This window comes from Phyllobates terribilis, unplaced genomic scaffold (genome assembly GCF_046119375.1).
Source record: "Phyllobates terribilis strain yellow unplaced genomic scaffold, ASM4611937v1 Scaffold_2__4_contigs__length_985480577, whole genome shotgun sequence".
NCBI classification, from domain to species: Eukaryota; Metazoa; Chordata; class Amphibia; order Anura; family Dendrobatidae; genus Phyllobates; species Phyllobates terribilis.
Genome location: NW_027362762.1, coordinates 107291575 through 107310004, shown reverse-complemented (window position 1 = coordinate 107310004; position 18430 = coordinate 107291575). Strand labels below are relative to the sequence as shown.

At 41.8% G+C, this 18430-nt stretch overlaps 1 protein-coding gene across 1 annotated transcript in view; it reads right to left on the bottom strand.

Moving 5' to 3' along the window:
* Positions 1–17191, bottom strand: part of MTUS2 (microtubule associated scaffold protein 2) — an 833540-nt gene extending 816349 nt beyond the window's left edge. The window contains exon 1 of the mRNA XM_073662484.1: positions 16853–17191. The gene's annotated coding sequence lies outside the window, so the exon portion shown is untranslated. The remainder of the gene's footprint in view (positions 1–16852) is intronic.
* Positions 17192–18430: the final 1239 nt, after the last annotated feature.

The following is an 18430-nucleotide window of genomic DNA, read 5'->3' as shown; positions in this document are numbered from 1 at the left end:
ATGATTGGGTTCATGTCCGTATTTAAGGCAACTGCCACATTAAAAGACACCAACATTAAGTATATGGTATTGCAGATTTCAGCTTTCAGCAGAATCATCATCAGTCAGCCACTGTAGGAGAATGATGAAATGATGAAAGGGGGTAGCTTGTCGCAGAATGATGAGCAAAGAGTAGCATGCTGCCAATTAACAAGCGGAGGTGGGCTGCGGAATGACAATGGAGGATAGTGTGCTGCAGAATGATCAGCTAATGAGCGTTAATGGGGTACAGTGGAATGATGACCTGAAGAGCGGAGACGTGGAGAGGTGCCCCTAATCTAGTGATGCCACTGCATACAATACAGTATTAATTAACAAACTAAAAATTAACACAGTGCCATCTGCTGTCTGCTTAACAATGTCCCTCAAAAAAGATAAGTGGCACTCCTATTAGGGTGCACGAGTAGGATTCCACTCCGTACCAAATAGATTTAAGAACTCGGCACTCCAAAAATGTTTGCAAGAAAAAATAGAAATCTTTATTCAATAATATAGTTTTGCATAATCCTTTTAACGTTTCGGCCTGTTTAGGCCTTCTTCAGAACAGGATGCGGTTTTCAATGGGAGTCCACAAATGTATAATCCATACAATATAGAAGTGATGCCAAACACGCTTTCCTGCAAATTCAGCGCAAGTAGACAAAAATACAACCGTGTAGTAGAAATGGCGCTACACACGGTTGTGTTTTTGTCTACTTGCGCTGAATTTGCAGGAGAGCGTGTTTGGCATCACTTCTATATTGTGTGGATTATACATTTGTGGACTCCCATTGAAAACTGCATCCTGTTCTGAAGAAGGCCTAAACAGGCCGAAACGTTAAAAGGATTATGCAAAACTATATTATTGAATAAAGATTTCTATTTTTTCTTGCAAACATTTTTGGAGTGCCGAGTTCTTAAATCTAACAATGTCCCTCCACCATCAGTCTGCAGCCGTTGCTAAAACACTAATTTAAGGTAGCAAAACCAAAAAAATCAGCCGGACTATAAGCTGGTATACGTGCAAAGCGTATGAGCACATTCACACTCTGGTCATTTCACAGACAAAACCCAAGAAAAAAACCAAGAGACTGTCCCAATGGGTACACCTTGTTGCGGTGGGGAGGCTTTTATGCCTTTTTGATCATAATAGCATTAACCAAGTCGGTAAAGTCCCTGTTACAAATTGTCAATTGGTATATAAAAGCTTTGAGTTACACTTCTATATACAAGTATGAACATATCGGATATAGGATATAGCGCATTCATTCTGATGAACCTCCTCAACTCTGATCAATGGCCGATCAGGAGTCCTTATTGCAGAACATAGTCTAACATCTGTAAAGACAGTGCGAACAACTACAAGTAAGCAAACCACCAACGAGAGGTCATATAATATAATATCAAGATAATGTTACCCAGATCTTGTGGAAAATAATCCCCCGTAAGAGGAAACCTGGAAATCATCTCTAAACAAGGAGGAAAGATAATCTTGTACTGACATCATTTTAATTAACAGATCCGAATCTGAAATCTTGTTTGTGTATAAAGTGATATAAACACCAGTAACACAAGACAGAATTGATAAAGTAATTGTTGCTATTATTCGGAATTATGCAAATAATCAATAATGAGCAATTTGGTGCCTGCATAATATATTATATTGATGATGATGAGAACATAGAGCTATAACCGTCTGATGCACCAGCTGAAACCAGGAACATTTCCCTAATTACAGCACAACACATAGTCATTTATAAAGCAGGGCACCGAAACCTTGGACTGTACTGCGATAACATCACAGCTACAAAGTGGGCAAATTGTAGCCAAATATGTATAAAAATAACTATTACATGTTCCAAAATAACAAACTGAGGACATGGCCATCATTCCAGCACACAATGACACTCCCCAAAAGAAAGCCATAACGGCCACTGTGTGGCGTTTACAGTTCATGGTGTTAAGGGGCCCATATAAATTAAATAAAAGTTGAATTAAATGGCTGATTTCTTAGCTCAATGAATGATCATTGACTGGTTTGGTGAAATAAAGGAACATTTTGACCGACGACCAACCAACCAACATTCAAAAATCCTGTTGGATGGGTTGGATTTTTTTTCGGCCGAAGATCAGTACTGGTAGCATTATTGAGGGTACAATTCCAGTATTGGCACATGTACCCTGTGATATGTCTGTGACCATGACGGCTAGGGGATAAAGAGCAAGGGATCATACTTCTAGAGCCTCAAAGATACTGGCTGCTATACTGAAGATCCTGCAGCTGCCGCAGATGCGATAGGGAGCCTGGAGTTCAGGGGCGGACATATCATTGGTGAAACCTATGTGGCCGCACAGGGGTCCAGGAGGTAAGGGGGCACATTTCTACCTCCAAAGCAGGCATAATTTTTCTTTTTTTAGAAGCTCTTGGGCTGCAAAGGGCCCATTTATTGTTCATGCACAGGGGCCCTTTTCTGTCTGTGTCCCCCAGTACTGGAGTTACCAGTCCCGCTGCACTGAAGGCTCTTGCTAGTGCCATAGTTAGGATTATGGAGGTGCCATGCTGAATTTTCAACAAGCATTTGTGCTTTACAAATAAACAACAAAATGGCACTGCAAAGTGGTAATGATAACTTCCAAACCCCAGGTCTAAGTGGACACATGGTTCCCGGGTGTTGGTGCAGCAGACAGGAAAGGCACAGGGGAAGAAGGGACTCAGCACAATGGTGGAGCACACCAAACACTGGAAACTAAGTCTTAATACTAAGACACAGGTGTCTTAGTGGGCCTTGAATTGTATTTGGGTGGAGACATTACTGAGCCGTGCCGGACAACCTGCAAAACCCAGCGCGAAGCACAACAGAGGGCAGCGGACCAAGGCAAAGAAAGCAGAGCCCGGGACACCGAGGACAGGTGTGTAACACTCAATCATTTTGCATACAGCCACAAAAAAGGGGTGAGATTTCCAGCAAGTACAGGCATATAGGCCAAATTTCCAGCTCATCTCACCGATGGTGGTACAACACAGGTCCATATAATTGTATGGGTGCTGTATTATAGATCTGTGCCTTGTGCAGAAGGCCAAGGTAATCAGTAGTGATGAGCGAGCATGCTTGGCTCTGTTCGATACTCAATCGAGCATCGGGGTCCTCGATCGAGTAGTGATGAGCGAGTATGTTCTGTTAACCCTTTCGCCGAGTATACTCGGGCGAGCTGCGAGTAGTTACAGCTGCTCGGTGTTATGTTTGAATCACTCCCGTGTACATGATTTGCGACTGCTTGACAGCTTTAATACATGTGAGGAATGCCTATTTCTTACACATTCCTCACATGTATTAAAGCTGTCAAACAGTCGCAAATCATGCACACGGGAGTGATTCAAACATATGACCAAGCACGATGTAAATACTCGGTGCTCGCCCGAGTATACTCGGCGAAAGGGTTAAAAAAACATACTCGCTCATCACTAGTAGCGAGCAGTGGCGAGTATCGCATAGTGCTCGAGTACTCGGATCCCAGGAAATGAATTATCTGAGCCGTGGAGAGAGATTCACTTCCATACACTTTCATTATGCTCGCTACTCGAGTTGAGCACGTCCAAACATCCAACATGCTCGATTCGAGTACCGAGCACTGGAGCATTCTACTGCTTGATCAGCACTAGCAGTCATATACCTGCAATTGGGTGGAATCCAAATTCTACAGCGTGTGGGTATGAAAAATAATTTGGAAAATGAACGTATTCCATTTTTTCTGCTGATCACCATTATCACTATGACTGCAGCGTGAATATGATACCCATGGAATAGCAGGCTTTTGTTGGCTCTGGGTATGAGACTAATTGGTAGGAATAAGTGCAAACCCCGGATGTGTGTATATAATGCTGCACGGTTTATTGCCGTTATCCTAATAAGAGCTATAATTAGCCAGGGCTTTGTTCTGAAGCAGCATTCACCGCCGTATCGATTCATCTACCTTCGGGGTTACAAATTAATTAAGTCAGCATTATTAACTCTGCCGGCGACGCTGCATGACATTAGTGACTTCCACAATCTTTCATAGAAATGACAAGCTTTCTCTATGATGCAGGAGGAACACCACTTATCTGTGATGAACTATTATCAGCCTCCGTAGTCAGTAACGGACATGTTTATCTGACAGCCTCGATGACTCAGTCATAAGAAATGCACAGCACATGAAGAAGTATTGCTTCGATTGCCTTGACCTAGTCGACAGACCAGAGTATATAGAATAGGTTTACAAATTGTGGAAATATAAGGCTATTGGGAATATATTATGTCTTCCCAAAGATACTAAACCCAACCCCCTACCCAGAAGTAATGGGGATAAGATCACATCATCCTCTGCAGGGTCTGCTGGAATAATAGGAACATCTGATGGACAATCATAGTATACATCTCCGCTCCGGTTACAGTCTATGTGCTGGTTAGACATATAATTAAAGAACAACCAGACCTACAGTTCCTACCTTAGTTCTTAAAGAAACACTCCAGGCAAAACTGCCACGCTGCGCTACATCTAGTGCAGGCCTGGAGGGCGGCACATAACACTGGGATTCTCTCTTTGGTGGTCTTTGAATCCCTGTGTCATTCGCTGCCCCCTCAGGCACTGCATTAGGCATTAGCTTCTTTTGGAGTCAACTCCCAGCAGCAGATGTAATATCTTATGTGTCCACCACATACAACATCATTTGATATTGCTATCATAGTAATTTACTTACTGTAATGTCAAAAGCAAAAATAAATATTTTCTAATATCTAGAAAGACAAAAAAATTAAACAAAAAGTCAAAGAACCCCAAATGGTTAAGACTTTAAAACAAAAGTTAAAAAAAGACAACTGCAAAGAAGGAACTAATCCAAAAAAAGGGTCACTAACAGAGCTCAAGACCCCAAAGCTTTGCTCTTTCTGGGGTTCTGGACCAGTGGGCGGTCCTATCAGTGATTGACAGCACTTTCTGAATGCATACAAATAAAGCTGTCAGCCACTACTAAGACCACCCAGAAAGAGCAGAGGCTGAAATAGCTAAATCACAGATATACTGAGCTTTTCTCATAGAATATCAATCCCTGTATTTGCTACAGAAAAATCCAATTCACATGTAGTATTTGCTGAGCTTTTGATGTTGCAGAGTTTCTGCAGCATTTCTGCACAAATTGGCTAAATTAGGTTAGATTTATTTTTATTGCAGTTTTTTCTGCTCCAATTTTTGTCGATTTGTATCCGTGTGAATCATCCCCCCTTCCCTATCCAGGGCCAAGCGCTAGGGAAATACAGGGGTAGGTTCCTGTGCGGCGATTGGTGAAGAACCAATATAAGGATGGTAGGAGAGATAGGTTGATATCAGATCAGCCTAGGAGGTCTCCACTCCCCCCTTTCCCTAGAGTCTGGGCTCCCTTCCCCTCTTCCCTTATGGTTGCACCTAATCTTTCCCACACCTTGCGTGACACATATTAATTAAATCATTTTCAGAATATATTATTATAGTGTTCAGAGCTTTGCTTTTGTTTTGATTTTTTTACTAAAATAAGTGATAAAGTTCTCCCTGCCCACATCAGCTACTATATAGTGCTCAGGAATTCTTCTAATTCGGTAGGAAAACCGTTCCTAACCTTCCCTTAGTTGCAGCTGTGGGCAGAATTTTTCTTTTTTTACATCTAAAGGGGTTGTATCAAAATAAAAAAGTGATAAATGACAAGTTTGCGATTGAGGGGACTCCAACTGCTGCGACCACTACTGATCTTGAGAATGGGGGTCGTGCATGAATGAAAGGAAGGTCAGACGTGTGCTGAAGGTCTGTTGGTTTTCTAATAGACTGATAAAGATAGGATCAGGGGCGAACATATCATTGGTGCAACCTGTGCAGCCGCACAGGGACCCAAGAGCTAAGGGGGCCACTACCACCTCCAAAACATGTGGATTGTGCATTATGATGAGCGATTGGTCTGCAAAGGGCCCTTATGCTGTTCTTGCACAGAGGCCCTTTCCCATCGGTGTCCGCCAGTGGCAAGGATATTTTTATCCATCCCCCAAAAAATGTATAAAGCAATAGTGAGCATGCAAGACCTGTATTCCATCCACACAGGGGACTTAAGGACCTTTGTTCTAAAGAATGTCTGAGGGTCCCATCAGTTAGACCCCCGTCTGGCAATCAGAAACCGATGACCTATCCCATGGCTTTATGGCTATATATCGAAGATTTGGATCTTGACATCTGAAAACCATAACCCCATTGTTTACGAAGAAGAATTAGCAAGCAAAAAAGGGGTTCGGAGGTAAAGATTCCCTATAGAAAAATCTTTAAAGTCATTGCTCCAATAATAAGGACTTGTATTTGTGAAGCATAACACAAAGGTATAATGATAAATTACATTTCTAGGAGCCAGGATTCTTTTCATCAGCCTTTAACAATAGAGGGATGTGGAATACAGATGAGCCGTTAATTGTTATTCTTCGCAGATGAAGGTCTTGTGTAATGTTCTCCACCATATACCTTCATTGTCTTTGGTTTTTAAGCAATTATCAGATATGTTCTTTCCCGCGATGATGTAAGACGCAGTTTTCCCCTCTATATGCTCAGCTGTGCGCGGTCCTGCCACACTGCAATGCTATGGGCCTGGCATATAAATCTGCTCCAAGCTCTGTAACCTTCACTGGGAAAAGTTTGTCAAGTTCATTAACTTTGTGGTCAATGCAGGAAATTAGAACAGAACAGGGAAGGATATTGTTTATTTTCTTACTTTTTTCCTTTTTTTCATTATTGCATTCCAGCTTTTCTTTTATTGCATTTCCATACCTGTTTGAGGACTGTTTTTAATGCTTTGGGTTTCCATACATAATTTTTAGTTTCATTATTTACACTGTTTACAGTGCAGTAAAAACACGAGACCTTTCTTCCATTTGGTCGTCTCAATTATACCAAAACAGTTTTATGTTTTAGTGTTTTTGCATCATAAATTTTGCTAATTAATTTTTGTGTCGCCCACATTATGAAAGTTACATATTTTATTTTTTTCAACTGCAAAAATGTATATATATATATATATATATATATATATATATATATATATATATTTTATTTTTTTTTAAATGCAGGACTAGTTGTAGTTGGTATTGGCATAATTATAGAATACATCATTTATTGATTTGACTTTTATTACATTTTTTTGAAAGGGGATATCATCCAAATTTTTGGGAGTTTTGCTAAATTGACAATGCAGTATAAATAGGGACAAGGGGGCATCCTTTATGTCTAGAGAAAAGAAGGTTTCATCTTAATCAAAGACGCAGATTCTTTACTGTAAAAGCAGTGAGACTATGGAACTCTCTGAAGCATGATGTTGTAATGAGTGATTCACTATTAAAATTTAAGGAGGGTCTGAAAGTTTTTCTTGATAAATATAATAATACAGGTTATGGGCACGAGATTCTGTGATTAGTCTGATTACCATATGTGGAGTCAGGAAGGATTTTTTTCCCCTAATACAGAGCTATTAAACAAGTTATCCACTACTTGGACAACTCCTTCTCATACCCCACGCTTGGCCGCGATAAAATAAAAAAGCCTATACTCACCTCCCGTGCCTGGACCGTTCTCGCAATGTCGGCATTCGCTCTCCCCGGGGCTCCCATGCAGTTGTTGTGACAAGTGATGCCCACCGGCCAAACAATGCCGGCGTCACTGTTTCCATCTCCTTTTGAATTGAACATGAAGAGGAAGTCAGAGATCAGCTGCAGCCCGGACTTCCTTTTTATGTTCAATTCGACAGAAGGTGAGATCAGTGACGCCAGCGCTGATTGGGCGCCGGCGTCGTGTGTCACAACAACAGCACGGCAGCCCCAGGGAGAGTGAGTGCCAACACTGCGGGAACGGCACCGGCACAGGAGGTGAGTATAGGCTTTTTTATTTTATAGCGGCCAAACATTTAGACCAAGAAGGGGTTGTCCTAGTAGGTGACAACCCCTTTAACGTCTGCCACATGGTGTTTTTGCCTACCTCGGGATCAACATGTTAGGCTATAGGTTGAACTTGATGGACTTACGTCTACCTTCAGCCTTAAAATCTATGAAACTATATGTTTATCTTATGGTTCATTGTGGCAATACCATACAATATTTTTTTTCATGGCTTACTGTTTACTTTTTTTTTAAATACATCCTTTTTTTATTAAAATTTAACATTTTTTATTAGTCCTTCTAAGCAGCAAAGTTGCGATCTCTTAATTGTGTTTGATATTGCATCACAATATTTCCTCTTACTTGGCTAATAAGTTTATACCTGTGGCAGAGCTGGTGGTCTGAACTAAGGCCGCATACAAAATTGATAGCTGTCAGCTGAATGGTGGCTCAGTGGTTAGGGTTAGGGTCCAGTGGTCCTGGGTTCAAATCCCACCAAGGACAACATCTGCAAGGAGTTTGTATGTTCTCCCCGTGTTTGCGTGGGTTTCCTCCAGGTTCTCCGGTTTTCTCCCACACTCCAAAGACATTTGGGTAGGAAATTTAGATTATCCCCAATGGGGACAGTGTCAATAATGTATGTAAAGCTGGATCTATGGCGTATCATCTGCAGATTCGTAGCAGAAATCTGAATGTAGGCTTCGGACGTCTGCCATGGATCATCTCATAAATCTTGCATACATAACCTAAGGATGGTTTTAGGTTATGTGCGCATGAAGTTTTCTTGAGATGGCTAACAAGTTTTTTTTAGTGGAAACCAATTCAGTAAACACTCTCTCTTTGGGGAGTATTTGGAGTTTTTCATTACCTGAAGCGGTTGTGTAGAGTTTTTCAAGAAGTTTTGGAGAGTTATTTTGCAGCCGTCTGATTGGATGATGCCTAGTTTGGAGCGTTTCCCATCAGGAGCCGCGCCAAAGAACTGACTGGCACTTTCTTTTCTTCCACTAAGCATTTTTCAAAACCTGAAGCAGTAGAAAAAATGCTCAAATGACAGAACTTATGAACAGCAAAATGGTTTTAGAATAAACACGAATAGGAAGAGTCTTTCAAGCATTTTTTTTATCATTTTTCAAATGTTTTTTTGGAGATGACCCACTTCAAAAAACTCTTCAACAAACTGTGCCTACCTTTAAAGGCTGCAAAGACTGAAGATTCATGTAGCTGAGAATTGAGATTTATCGTCTATACAAGTATATTGGAAAGATACTCTCCTTTCCCTGCACTAAAGCCCCCCTATAAACTATAATGACGAGTTCGGCTAACAGTCTGATGTGTATGGGAGCCCCCGACAATTGATTGTCAGGAGAGTTCTGGCATGTCAGATTTTGGACTGACGATCCCTTTGACCTCCTGAGATAAGCTGCTGCCAGACATGTCAGACAGCGGCTTTCTCATAGAGGACGCATGAGCGCTTGACAGAGCGAGTGTTCCTGTGTATGGAAGAGACAGCTCTGATAGTTGCCGGCCAAGCGATCGGCCGAACTATAGTTTGACTGACTATCATCTAATGCAGTCCCATATCTCATCATAATGCATAATTCCACCTGCTTTGGAGGAAGCAGTGGCCTCCTTATCTCTTGGGCCCCTGTTTGGCCACACAAGTTGCACCAATAATATGTCTGCCCCCGGTATGGGGGGCTTAAGTGCTTCTTTAATCTCTTTCAGCCATTCATTATAACACTGTCAAATGGGGAGACAGTAAGTAGAATATTCTGCCACTCAAGATAAGAAATTGATTACAGATCTATTCTGGCAGATTATACCAGTCCTAAAGCTTAATAGATATGTCTTCTCCTTGATATACTCCTACAGTCTTTAGGTGCATAGACTAGAACAATGTCCGCCAGACCAGTTTATTGAACGTTTTTAGCAAAACCATTTGGCAGTTTCTCAAAGAAGTTTCAAAGTAACAGAGAGAAAGGAGAAAAATTGAGATTAAAATAGAGACTCTTTCCAGGAAAATGATGGGAAAACCTCTTTGAGCACCATGGACAGATCCCTATTTTATATAACACACGATATTCAGCAGTAGAAACGATTACCATGACTGTGTCCGACATAAACACTATGAATATAAATAGTTACATTAAAATTAACTTTACTCATCACACCTTTAATTGTAGAATGTGGAGTTGAAAAAAACCCTCATTTAAAGGGGTTGTCCACTTTTTTTTTTATCTGGGCCCAGAAGTGTTCAAAAATAAAAAATAAATACTCATTTAATGATCCTCTGCTGCTCCTATAGAGCTCTGCCCAGGTGCCTCGCTAGTCCCCTTGTTTTAAGTACGGGCAGGGACAGTCACTGACTGGCTGCAAAGGTCACTATCTGTCCCTCCATGGCACCCTGGACCAGAGCAGTCTTCTCTTCCGGCATCCTTGGCTCGGCGTCCTGTGTGTCTCTTGTGCTTATTAAGCCCTGTGACGTCATGACATTGTAGGACCTAACAAGCACAAGAGACACCCAGGGTGTCAGGTCAAGGGCCCTGGGCACCTAGGTAAAGACAGCCCTGGTCCAGCTGCCAGGAAAGACCATACTGGACACCAAACTAGGGATCTTTTTGCTCAACTCCACAGTACACTTATACTAAATGAACAGGCATCATTGAACAGGACTCATATTTCAGAATTTTTAATTAGTCATTTGCCTCTAATTAAAGAATGTTGGTGCCTGCAAATGTGCAAAAAAATTGCTTATAGTCAGTGTGTCAAATGACTTGTGCCCAAGCAGTCATCTATAGAACTTGGTTGGGGACTTGGTAAAAGGTACCTATGTGACCGTAAACCCATTAGGCCGCATTCACACTACATTCTACTCCCCACTCTGCATTTCAATGGGAACTTCCATCTGAATAGCCTTAAAATGGTTTTCAAATGTGCCCCTGATCTATTCATTAACTTCAGTGAGGCAAAAAAGTAGAGATGATCGAACCCAAGCTTAAAAGTCCAGTGTTCATATCGGAGTTCCAAGGGGTGTCCGGATGAGAGAGAGAGAAATTTTCCAGCTCAAAAGTTCAGGTCCCCATTGTTTTCAATAGGGTTCAGGTTCTGGTTCAAATTCAGATACAGTTCTGGTACCCAAACCAAACTTTGGAATAAAGCTCCAATCGGGTACCAGAACCCGAACTTCCACGGGTCTGCTAATCCCTGCAAACAAGTCTAAAATAAGTTGTTGTTTTTTGCCAGATGCAATAGCATGGTAGACTAGCTATTGTATCCAGCAAAAATAATGGACACCATCAGAAAGGAGGTCAAACAGAAACCAAAGTTTCATATTTTAGATTCATTGAACTCATACGATACATGATGGCATATCTGACAACTATTTTTCAATTAATCAGATGATAATCTCACAAGGAGCATAGAACCAGGAAGAGAATATGATGTGAATCCAGACGTCTAAAAAATGTTGAGAAAATCCAATTTGTTGCAATATATCAATGGGCCAGCCAATCCCCGAGGGCCAAGCCCAGCCCCACTCTCCTCTCCAAACCCCACCTAAAGCTGCTACATTTGCCTTGATCGACAGCTCCCTCTCTTCTAGATGACAAAATCTGTATGTTTCATAATGATCACACGATCCCCTTAGATGCCCATCAAATATACAAAATGGGTTACCAAGCGGAAGATATGAGAGATCGCCCATTTTCATCATTTTACTGCATAATTAGTACATACTTCACAGCAGCACTGAACAAAGAGAAACAAACGCGATCATCAATGAAAAAAACATTTTGAAATATTTTTCTCGCTTCAGTTTCTGAAACATCTTTAATAATTCATTTGTGAACAATTAATTACAAGCGATGTGTCACTTGCTCACAAAAAGGTTGCTCCGTTCTCCTACCCTTCTTTCACCGCTGAATAAAAGGTATATTACTGCTACAAATGAACGCCACTCGTCACCCACGTCTGGCATTCAGAGAGCTGCCAGCAGAGTAGAGCGGAAGGTAACTCAGCGATTGCTAAGGTGGTTTTCTGAAGGGATGATGATGCATCTGGAGGAGACTCTGCTAACATCTCTCACGGGGACATTACTTCTCCCTCTTTCTCCAGAATGATACAGATGACTAACTAGTTTGCATTGTTTCTTGGCTGGGGTGCTGCTCTAACATCTGTTTGTAATAAAAGCTAGTGTTAATGCTGAGAGAAGGGATTTTATTCCAAAAGAATGACAACAACATCTCCATCCTGAGCTTCCTTGTGTCCTATAACCTGGGACATGCACAATATGCCGTGTGTTGTCTCCTGAGAAAGTATGCACAGATTGAAGATGTCGTTATGTACAAAGTGATCTTACATTACACATGCGCATTCCCTCTCCATGTGTCCATAATTGATGGAAAATACAAACCTAAGATGGGCAATTAGCTATTGCTAGATACCAGAGATGAGCGGATGGATCTGTGGAGGATCGAGATGAATTTCCTGAAATTAGGGGTTTCACGCAATTTTCACTCAAATTAGAACATTATGAATTTCATTCAGGGTTCACAAAAAAAGTTTGCCCGACACTATTTCCCACACTGCTCGAGATCAGAGAGTGGGTCAATGACTGTTCCCCATGATGTCCTGCAGCTATGACATCTAGCAGATTATCATACCTTGCACAGTAGTGGTCAGTACCTCGGCCATCACAGATCAGCGGTTCCCAGTGGAGAACAGTTTGCACGGTAGAGTCGTTTTCCATCTCCAGAGTCACTGGGTAATTCTCTCTCTCCTGCAGAGTGTAAGCTCTTATGGTCAGCGGGGTCCTCTCTCTCTCTTTCCTGAAGAGTGTAAGCTCTTATGATCAGAGGGGTCTTCCCTCTCCTGTAGAGTGTAAGCTCTTATGATCAGCGGGTCCTCTCTCTCTCTCTCCTGTAGAGTGTAAGCTCTTATGGTCAGTGGGGTTCTCTCTCTCCTGTAGAGTATAAGCTCTTATGATTAGAGGGGTCTTCCCTCTCCTGTAGAGTGTAAGCTCTTATGATCAGAGGGGTCTTCCCTCTTCTGTAGAGTGTAAGTTCACATGGTCAGTGGGGTCCTCTCTCTCCTGTAGAGTATAAGCTCTTATGATCAGAGGGGTCTTCCCTCTCCTGTAGAGTGTAAGCTCCCATGGTGATTGGGGTCTTCCCTCTACTGTAGAGTGTAAGCTCTTATGGTCAGTGGGGTCCTCTCTCTCCTGTAGAGTATAAGCTATTATGATCAGAGGGGTCTTCCCTCTCCTGTAGAGTGTAAGTTCACATGGTCAGTGGGGTCCTCTCTCTCCTGTAGAGTGTAAGCTCACATGGTGAGTGGGGTCCTCTCTCTCATTTAGAGTGTAAGCGCTTATGGTCAGTGGGGTCCTCTCTCTCCTGTAGAGTGTAAGCTCTTATGGTCAGCGGGGTCCTCTCTCTCCTGTAGAGTGTAAGCTCTTATGGTCAGCGGGGTCTTCTCTCTCATGGAGAGTGTAAGCTCTTATGGTCAGGGGGTCCTCTCTCACCTGTTGAGTGTAAGCTGTTATGGTCAGCAGTGTCCTCTCTCTCCTCTCCTCCACATGTTTTTCTGAACAATTACATGCTTTCCAGTATTGAGATTCATGCAAATTTATTCACCACTAATCACATTTTTGTGAAAAATTCGTCAAAGTTTAATTTTAAAAGATCCGCTCTTCTCTACTACATACAGTAACATCCCATTCGTTAGCACGGGATCATGGGTTTAAATATGGGTTTAAATCCAGGAAAGTATTCGCATGTAGCATTTGCACTGATTTTCTTCCACACTTCCAAACCATCTTGCATGGTGGCACACTACCACGTTCTCTGGCTGGGCTTGGTTGCTGGCTGCATTCGCATTGAGTTTGTGTGTCCTACCAGTTTTTGTGTGGATTTCCCCCAGGTTTTACAGATTCAAAACCAAAGAGAAAGGTTCATTGCTAAAAAAAAAAAATTGCATTGTGAGTGTTTTTGTGATATGAAATTAGATTGTGAGTCTTATTAGGGGCTTGGGTGTTTTTTAACTACAGGTGAATGAATAGTCAAAAACATACAGAACTATTGAATTAATCTTGTAAAATTCTTATATATTAGCGCTTGAGCTGAAAAAATTCTTTGAATAAATAAACTGGACATCGTCTATAGAGCCGAGGAGGACGCATTTATAGAGAGCAATGTGCATTAAATATTATGGGAAGGGTGGAAAGCATCTACTTGCTGGAGGTCTCATTGCCTTAACTCACCCTCATCATAAGAAAGGGGGTCTGGTGTCCAGTCTGAACAGAGCTTGCTGTGGAGAATGCACAGTCTATGGGACTGACCAGGATAGCCGAGTACATCTCTTGACTATCTTCAGTTTTAAGGGGATCTTCAGTCTTAAGAAGAAAAATCTACAGTCGCTCTTTGAGGCTGCTCACTTACGAATCATGACGAAGTGGGATGTGCACACTCTCATGATTTCCCTGCATTGCCCATGAGTGGACGATCCTGTGACCACACATATGTGACTTCCATACTTATACAGAATTGAGAGAAGAGAATGAGACTTGTTAGCACGTGACTGCAAGTATTCAAATTGTACATGGGGTTAGATGATAGCCCAGCCACATGGGGAAAACAGGGGAATCCTGACAGCATGCACATCACACATGGTCACGATTCAGCAATCTGCAGTCACAATGAGAGACTGCAGACTTTTCTTCTTAGACTGGAAAATCCCTTTAACTTTGAAGAGAGAGGCAGCGCTCTTTCTCACAAGAAGCTCCTTTCAAACAAGGGACAAGTGACTTCTTTCCTTGTGATTGAGTACAGTCTCCAGTGACGGGACCACCAGCACTCAGATATGCATCATTTATCTCAAAGGTAGGTCATAAGTTGTGATTCTGGGAACAACACCAAAATAACTCAACATTACTTAAATGATTACTTATCTTCAGTCTCCGACCTTGGTCACTTATAAATAGTGATGAGCGAGTATGTTCGGTTAACCCTTTTGGCGAGTATGTTCGGGCCGAGCGCCGAGTATTTTCAGCGTACTCAGTGATATGTTTGAATCGCTCCCGTGTGCATGATTTGCAACTGTTTGACAGCTTTAATACATGTGAATAATGCTTAAGAAACAAGCATTCCTCACATGTATTAAAGCTGTCAAACAGTCGCAAATCATGAACACGGGAGTGATTCAAACATATCACTGAGTACGCTGAAAATACTCGGTACTCGCCCGAACAGACTCGCCGAAAGGGTTAACCGAACATACTCGCTCATCACTACTTATAAACCAAATTTCAACTTTAGCATTACTGTAAACACTTTTCACAACATGCCCCATAGTACGGCAGAGACTGGCATATTCACTATTATTCCGTGTCCAAGTCGGAACTAACAAACAGAAAGACAGTGAAAAAGTGACAGAAATAAAAATCCATCTGCCTTTATATCTATAGATATAATTTATCTCATATCTATCTTTCTGTATCTATCTAATATCGTTCTCTATATATTTAGTACCTCACTGTTCAATAGATAATATTGGTCTATAAATTCAATATTTATATAATCTATCTATAGATCTAACGTATCTCATATCAATCTGTATAACATTCTATAGCTGCTAATTCTTTCTACATACAGTTGTGCTCAAAAGTTTACATACCCCGGCAAAATTTTTCTATCCATATATCTATCAATCACATATCTATCTATCTATCTATCCATATAACAAGAAAAATGGAACAGCACCACAAAGTTAGAAATTCCAGGTGCAAGGCCCCCACACAAATATCCGTTTGCAAAAGTAATATTAGGTAAAATAGGTAGGCAGCCCATGGGATAATAAAGTCACATTTTCTCACTAAAGAACTATTGGAGTGCAGCCTACCTTTTTTTTACCTAATATCTATCCATATATCTATCTATCTATCTATCTATCTATCTATCTATCTATCTATCTATCTATCGTATATCTATCTCTCTAATAGCAATCTATCTATCTCTAATTATCTATTACATATCTATCTCTAATACTAATCTATTTAACTGTCTCTATCATCTATATATATACCCACCCATCTATGTATCGCTAATAATTATCTATCTATACCATATCTATCTATAAAATATCTATCTAACATAGCTAGCTAACTATCTATCTATACCATATCTAACTATCTAACTATACCATAGCTATCTATTTATCTATAACATATCTATCTATCTATCTATACTACATCTATCTATCCATACCATATCTATCTATCCATGGATCTTCAATCTATCCCATGCCTCCCCATACTCACAGTCACTTTCTCCCTCCAACTTCCTATAGACACTTCAGGACACTTCCAGCAATGAATCCTCCATATAATGCTATCTGATTACAGGCACTCTGCCTCCTACTCTTTCCATTACCAATCAGACCTGTTCTGCTTCTTTGACTTGAAGAAACTATAAAACCCAGTCACCACCAAGGCTTCATAGAAACAATTTCTACCCTCAAGGGTTAATCAATGCAGCACAAACAAAGCACAAAGAGACAAAACAAACATCATCCCACACTGCTACAATGTAGCACAGCACCAGCTCCTGCCAGCAGCAGGGGAGCCGTGGAGGAAGAAACAAGTATCAATCTTCATTGCTTGGAATATATATTCATCCCCCAACTCAGAAAACTTTCCCCTTTTAGCAGTGAGCTCTCTATAGATGAAGCATAAGAGCAGCCATTCTAATATAGAATAATCAGACTATATACAGGATTGTGCTGTACAAAGAGAATACAACTTCCTAACTTTACAGACAGTGGATCACTGAAATGGAAGTGTCAGCAGCAGGCAGGGAAGCAATGCACAGCCCAGCAGCAGGCATGGGCAGCCAGGAGACTGTCTCGTTTGCTTTACTTTATCAGCTCACCTTAGCTGGGGCTTCTCCCACGCATCCTTCCACCCACTCCTGCAATGCTCGCCCTGTGGGTGATGGCACCAGAGACTGGATCTACCTAACCTGGAGGCGTCACCTTCCATTCACAGACAAAGAACCAGAGCAGAAGACCTGGAGGCTGGAACCAAGATGCCTTCAAGCAGCACAGACCCAGCTCAAAATCTAGAGCGCCTGCTCTGCCAGCAGTGACTTCCTTGCATGCTCATAATAAGCTGTTTTAAGATTTCCCTGGCCACAGGATGGAGGGAGAAGCAGCTGCAGCCTAGCAGATAATGCTCATCCTTGGAAGCTTGCAACATCCAGAGGCTGCATCAGCCCAGCGCACTGTACAATGGGATGTGTGAGCCACAGCTCCCTCTGCTGGAAATCCTCAGTGTTGCACCTGAGAAGAATAAGTGCTGAGGACAAGGCTGCTCATTTTATCATTTGTGGGAACACTTTAAAGTGCTCTGTTTTGCCCATTTGTGCCACTTTATCTGTTACATCTAACTCAATCCATTACAAAATCCCTATTTATAGCCATTAGAATGGGTGAAGCTTGTGAGCCCAAATACAAACGCTCCAACGGGGCCCCCAATTATTGCAAGTCTTTAATAGTATTGGTCTTTTCATATGGGTCAAAGTGGCCTTAAGGGCCTCCTAGGCTCCTGGGCCTGGGTGTGATTGCAACCCCTGCACCTATTAGGCCACGTTCACATGGGTGATGAATACAGAAGTGGTGACGTGTTTCTATTATACTTTTCCTCTGATTGTTCCATTCCTGGTTTTGGTTTACAAATACTGATGTAAAATACTGACCAAATACTGAAGGTGTGAACGTTGCTTTAACCAACATATACTACAGACCTTCTCTGTGGGTATTTGCCTTTTTTCTCCTCTGTGACTGAAGGTCTATGGTTTACATCCAGTTGGTTAAAGGGGAAATTTGCTTCTTTATTACTGGGGGAATAACTTTAGAATGGAGGCACACACAAAAAAAACTGTTCCAAAATTGATTGAACAGTTGCAATTGGGGGAGGTAGTGAGTTTAAAGGTCTTTTTTAAAGGATAAAACATTAGCACCATCTGGAGAAATATTCTAAGCAAATCCTAATAAAGATGTGCAATATATGACTTTTCTTCCCAAAATTTAATTTTAGTTGTGTTAAAGGGAACCTGACAGCTGATCCATGCGCAGCATATATCACACACTGTCTATATCAGGGGTCTCAAACACGCGGCCCTTCAGGCTTCTTCATGCGGCCCACAGGCACCATAGACCCCGATCGCAGCCCGGTCCAGGAGCTGCCGACAGCTGCGCTTTAGTTCAGTGTATTGCTGTGCAGAGCACGGCTCTCTGCACAACAATACCAATGCCAGCCGCTGGCCTATCAGAGGCTAGCAGCTGACATCTGTGTCCCAGCGCAGCGGTGTATGACGTCACTGCCATGCACAGATGATAGGCCGGCGGCTGGCATTGGTATTGTTGTGCAGAGAGTCGTGCTCTGCACAGCAATACACTGAACTAAAGCACAGCTGTCGGCAGCTCCTGGACCGGGCCGCGATCGTCAA